Source organism: Symphalangus syndactylus, chromosome 10 (assembly GCF_028878055.3).
Source record: "Symphalangus syndactylus isolate Jambi chromosome 10, NHGRI_mSymSyn1-v2.1_pri, whole genome shotgun sequence".
In the NCBI taxonomy this organism is placed as follows: Eukaryota; Metazoa; Chordata; class Mammalia; order Primates; family Hylobatidae; genus Symphalangus; species Symphalangus syndactylus.
In genome coordinates, this window is record NC_072432.2 from 131,642,932 (window position 1) to 131,649,204 (window position 6,273).

General features: G+C 49.5%; 1 long non-coding RNA gene across 1 annotated transcript; it reads right to left on the reverse strand.

The window, feature by feature from the left end:
- Positions 1-343: 343 nt before the first annotated feature.
- LOC129491531 (uncharacterized) lies at positions 344-4,385 on the reverse strand. Its single transcript, XR_008660571.2, has 2 exons — positions 4,247-4,385; positions 344-2,911 (listed from the first exon to the last, which is right to left on the reverse strand). It is a non-coding gene; the product is annotated as an uncharacterized lncRNA (long non-coding RNA).
- Between the last annotated feature and the right edge of the window lie 1,888 nt (positions 4,386-6,273).

Sequence of the window (6,273 nt, forward strand, 5' to 3'; positions counted from 1 at the left end):
AAGAAAATGACTCATCTCCAATCTCCCTTCCAAATCTCTGGTACAAAGTTTAGAAGAGGGTAGCAAGATGCTAATAGAAACAGAAACAAAAAATAAAAATACACAAAGCCAGCTTCTCTACTCTCCTCTTCTAGATCTCTCTTAGGCTAGAGTCCCTTAATCTACTTATGTCTTGTCTTCCATATTTTTCCTTCTTTTCCTCTTTGTACTTCATTTTGGATAAATTTTTCCATACTATCCCCCGTTTCATCATCTTTTCTCTGACTACACTCAGTCTAGAGTTTAACCTGAATATTGAGGCTTAAAAAATTCAGTGGCTATTTTTTGTGTCTAAGATTTCCAGTTTGTTCTTTTTCCTTGAGTTTTTTTTTTTTTTTTGACAGAGTCTCACTCTGTCACCCAGGCTAGAGTGCAGTGGTGTGATCTCGGCTCACTGCAACCTCCACCTCCCAGGTTCAAGCAATTCTCCGGCCTCAGCCTCCTGAGTAGCTGGGATTACAGGCATGCGCCACCACGCCTGGCTAATTTTGTATTTTTGGAAGAGACAGGGTTTCACCATGTTGTCCAGGATGGTCTCAAACTCCTGACCTCAAGTGATCCACCCGCCTTGGCCTCCCAAAGCGCTGGGATTATAGGCATGAGCCATCGTGCCCGGGCTTTTCCTAATTTTTTTTTTTTTTTTGAGACAGAGTTCACTCTTGTTGCCCAGGCTGGAGTGCAATGGCACAATCTCGGCTCACCGCGACCTCCACCTCCTGGGTTCAAGCGCTTCTCCTGCCTCAGCCTCCCAAGTAGCTGGGATTACAGGCATGCGCCACCATGTCCGGCTAATTTTGTATTTTTAGTAGAGACAGGGTTTCTCCATATTGGTCAGGCTGGTCTCAAACTCCTGACCTCAGGGGATCCGCCCACCTCGGCCTCCCAAAGTGCGGGGATTACAGTTGTGAGCCACCACGCCCGGCCTTCCTAATCTTTTTTATTCCCACTTCTTCTTGTTCCATTCCTATTTTCATCTAATATTTATTGCTTATTTTTAATGTTTTTATGATTTCTTTGAGAAATGTAAATGTATATATACTTCAAAACCTATCCTCTATAAAACCGATAGATTTTAGTACTACTCTATAAAATTGATGGATTTTATGACTTCTGCTCTATAAAACTGATGTCAACTGGAAGGAATTCATGTTGTTTATTGATTTTACTGTCTTTCTTAGCATTAGACTTTTTCATTGTTAAAATGTGTTTTGGAATTTTGATTTGCAGATCCATTTCTAGTGGCAGTTTTCCCCCTTTGATTTTTGTTTTTGTCTTTTTTTCTCCTCTTCCTGAATGCGCAGTTTATAGTTTTGTGGTTGCCTCCACCCATTTTCCTAAGCTGCTGTTCCAGCACCAGCTCTTACATGTTATTTCATGGTTCCTTCTTCTGTGCCAGAATGATGCCAATCCAGATGAGGAGCTGTGGGTGGCTTGGCACGGGTCCTCACTTTGAGGCTGTGCTCTATTTCCACCCCACCTTACCTCACCCTACCCTGGTCTCCAGCATCTAAAAGCAGGGTCTTCCTCTGGGCTTTCTCACAGGACAATATTTTTCAAGTAAACATTTCTATTGAAATATAACAGATATACAGAAACGCACATGAATCGTAAAGGGGCACCTCGATGAGTTTTCACAAAGTGAATTATGCTCCTGTGTAATAAACCCCCAGGGCACAAAAAGAACATTCTTGGCCTCCAGAAGACCCCTGGTGTTCATTTTAGACACTGCCCTTTCTAAGGTAACTGGGCTCCTGGCTTCTCTAACAACCCCTTGGGACTCAGAGCCCAGCAGCATGTCAGTCACAGCCCCATTTAGTGATTTTGGTCTCTGTTCTTGCTTCTGGTTCACAGAAAGCTTGCCTTGTTTTTGAGCCCAACTGTGTGTGTTGGGTTATACGCGAAAATGTTTTATTTACTGCTGCTTTGAGGTTGGAACAGAGAACTCACTGCTCCATCTTGACTGGAAGTCCAGCAGAACCTGTTTATGGGACTGTCACTAGTTCTGACCGGAGACCAGGGAAATGGTAGCAGATGGGCTGGGTTCAGCGGATGAAAAGCCTTTGCATGCTCACTAATAAATTCAGATGTTGTCCTCCAGTTAGTGAATGGATGATGAAAGACTGCATGCAGGAAAATGAGATGCTTTGGGATGTGTACATTTTAGAATTATTTCTCTGGCTAAACCAGGGAGGATGGAATGAAGGAGAGCCACACACAAACAGGTTTACCAGCTGGGAGGGAATTTCTGTAATTCGGGTGAGGCATGCCCAGGGTCCATGAGGGCAGTGGTCGTGGGGGTGGCAAGATTATAAGAATGAATTTGCCAGGTGCGATGGCTCACACCTGTAGTCCCAGCACTTTGGGAGGCCAAGGTGGGTGGATCACCTGAGGTTGGGAGTTCGAGACCAGCCTGACCAATATGGAGAAACCCCGTCTCTACTAAAAATACAAAATTAGCCAGGCGTGGTGGCGCATGCCTGTAATCCCAGCTATTCAGGAATCTGAGGCAGGAGAATGGCTTGAACCCGGGAGGCAGAGGTTGCGGGGAGCTATCGTGCCATTGCACTTCAGCCTGGGCAACAAGAGCAAAAACTCTGTCTCGAAAAGAAAAAAAAAAAGAATGAATTTGGGAGATAAATAGGTGATTGATTGGACGGATGTCAAGGATGACTTTTAGTTTCTGAAAACTGGTGAAAGGTGGTGCAATTTATAGGACTTAAGGAATGCCGGAGATGGAGCATGTTTCTGGGCATTTATTTCATTTGCCAGTTTTGTTAGTGGTTGGCTCTGCATGTCTTCTCCCAAGCTTCTGGTCCCATGACTCATCTGACAGATGCATGTTTGTTGAGTCCCTGCTGGTGAGGGCTGGAGCCTGGGGAGATAAGGATGGGGAGGGACATAACTAGAGACAGGGCCACCTTCAGGCTGGAGCTCTTTGCAGTGGGCATTTGCCAGCGTATAGGAAATGCCTGTGCTCAGATTTCCTGCCCACAAGGTGCGGGGGTGCCAGATCCACCTGAAGCTTGGGCCCCTTTGTGGAAACGAGGGAGAGGGAAGCAGAGAGTCAAGTGCATGAGAAGTAAATAGAGACCCTGAGAAAGAGAGGCAGACCGAAGGGAAAGGAACTCCAGTTTTTCCTTTCTTCTGGTTGGTCAGAGTTCAGTCCTTTGCCCTCACCCTAACACCTTCTGCTTCTAAAGGTCCTTCATTACTTGGGACTCAGCCTCCTATTGCAGCTGTTCCCCAACCACCTCTACAGAAGGGGTAGAGAATTCAGTGGCTCGATACAAATGTATCTTGGCATCTTGTAGTCAGGAGGACAAATTTTGCCTTCTCTGTGATCCTGCAGAAGGCATCCCAGGAGGTCTATGATGTTTCCGCCTTCTGATCCTTCTTTTTCTCCATGTACCCCTTAAACCTCTTCCCATCATCAAGCCCTCTTTAGCTTGCCTGGGAGCCAGGCTGGGTGTTGCAATCCTCCTGGGCCAGGCTGTTAACTGAGTAGCAATCTGAGCAGGTTCTAGAAGCGCGTCCCTGGAGTCTAGGGTTTCTGAGGAGTCAGCTTAGAACCTAGAAGTTCACTCTATGGAGGGTTAAGGTACAGAAACCTGAGAATGGGGAATAAGCTGAAATCTATCACTGCATCTCCCTAGGCCTCAGAAACAGGCGGGTCCTGCTGCTGTGGTCTTCCTCACACCCATTCTTATTGCTGCTTATTTTAGGCAGAAACAATAGTAGGATGCTATGACCTGTGAAATCATAATCCAACCCTTACATTCCGTAGATGAGGCCCAGGGAGGTTAAACTGATTTTTCCAGGTCAAACCAGGAACATTCTACTTTGTTATTCCTTCCCCACCCCCACCCCTGGCTCCCAAAGGGCTTTAGGGTCAACTTTGTGAGCCCTAGGGTGCCATTGCCAATCCAGATATTGACGGTCGGCCCCATGGGCAGCGCAGGGTCTGAGTTTGGGGTTTGATCAGAGTCTTAAGTTCAGCGGGTCTCTCCCCTGCAGGCCCCTGCACCTGGGGTTAGGAGAATGAATAAGGACCTTGTCTGGTAGGAATTTCTTTTCTCTGCTGTTTGCTTTGGGTTTTTTCCCTCTCCATTCCTGGCGGCTAACCCAATATTTGGCTTTCTAAATTTCTAAATTTCTGTGAGCACTAAATATATTTCTTCATTTAACCCCCAGAATCATGGTTTCCTACCTGCTTCCCACGACCGGATCCACAGCCTGGAATGAAAACAGAACCCCGAGGGCATCGGCAGCTCAGGGCTGAGGGGGTGGTGGTTCCGGGGAGGGGGAGGAGCAGAGCCAGGGAGGGAGGGTGCACTCACCCACGCTGGGCATCTCAGACATCCTGAGAAAGCAGGAACAGAGGGAGGGGGGGAGACGCCTTGGCTTCTCTCCCAACTCCCCGCAGCCGGGGCCCTGCTCCTCCCCTCCTTATCCAAAAGGGGGCCTGGTCCCCACTCACGGCGCCTCTGCACAGCCCCAATATCCCAGGTGCAGGCCGTGAGCTAGATCTGGGGCGTGGTGAAAACAAGCAAAACCTGCGCCTGAAGCCCGCTCCTTGCCCCCTGCAGACCCCTCCAGCTGGGCCGCGGCCCTCTTGCACGGACTCTTAGAGGGCTCCCCCACCGCCCTGCCCTGCCCACTGTAAACAGTCAAGGCCGCGGTATAGCTGAGCTAAATTGAACTGGTAAATTGAACAGGGCAGTGGAAAATTCCCCTCCGGAGCCTCCCGGGGAGGAGCTCTAAGCAGCTGCTACCGAACCCCAGGGCTTGTTAGGCACCTGGCTTTCAGGTTCTCCACCCACTCAGCCCCCAGCTGGGGAGGAGGTGGCTGTTTCTCTCTCCTTCGGAGCAGGAAGGGGGAGGCAGAGACCCTGCTCCCCAGCCCTGACCTGAGCTAATGCCTGCTAAAACATCTTTTAAATCAGACTTGGTTTTCCAGATTTGGGAGCCGGTGGCAGTACATTCTGTCTCCGTCTGGCTGAGCAGGAAAACAGGAGACAGAGCTTCCTACCACCTGATTTACAGCCTTGGCGTGGTTTTGAGACACAAATCACCCGAGAGAGCGGCTCAGTTGTAGTTCTGCAGATGCGATCCGGTAGGATCACCTGGCAAGATCGCTTCCCGCCGGTGGGGAGGGCCACAGGGCCTGGGAAAAGGTCTCCTCCCAGACTGAAACGCCGCCCACTGCCCACCCCCCGAATATGTCTGGGACCCCCCTGGGCCATGTTGGAGCCTGGGGGATGGACGATGTGGGGGATGGTAGGGCAGGCGGCAGTGGGTCCATAATTCCGCCCTTCCTCGGTCTCCTCATTCCGCCCTTCCTCGGTCCCCTCATTCCCTTCCTTGCCTGTACCTGCCTTTGTTTCTTCAACCTGAATGTGTCAAGCACTCCCCAGGCACCAGGCACTGTCGTAGCTGCCCTAGAAGGACACAAGAATAGTAAGGCTCTGGCCCTGCACTTAGTTCCAGAGGAAGAGGAGATAGGAATGTAAATGCTTGCAACAAAAGGCTGACTGCAGTTAGTGTCATGACACAGGTACAGATAAGGTGTCCTGGGACTGTAGAGATCTCTCTCAGAGTCGGGAGGCTTCGGTGAGGAGGTGACGCTAATGTTGGTCAGAACAGAAGACAGGAGATGCCCTGGCGACAGGGCTGACTTGGTTTCATGGGGATTCTCTGTTTTATCTCCATCTCCAGGGCACTTTATCCTTTTAAAATACTTTTTTTTTTTTTTGAGATGGAGTCTCACTCTGTTGTCCAGGCTGGAGTGCAATGGCGTGATCTCAGCTCACTGCAACCTCTGCCTCCCGGGTTCAAGCGATTCTCCTGCCTCAGCCTCCTGAGTAGCGGAGACTACAGGCCCCTGGCACCACGCCCAGCTAATTTTTGTATTTTTAGTAGAGATGTGGTTTTGTCATGTTGGCCAAGCTGGTCTCAAACTCTTGATCTTGTGATCCGCCGGCCTCGGCCTCCTAAAGTCTTGGGATTACAGGCGTGAGCCACCATGCCTGGCCCCTTTTTACTCTTAGATTAGCCATACCCAGGTCTGAGGGTCTTGTCTGTCCTCCCTATACCGTGCTTTTTTTTTTTTTTTACATGGGGTCTTGCTATGTTGCCCAGGCTGGTCTCAAACTCCTGGGCTCAGGCAGTCCTCCTGCCTCAGCCTCCTGAGTAGCTGAGATGACAGGCGAGAACCACCACACCTTGCTTGTTTGC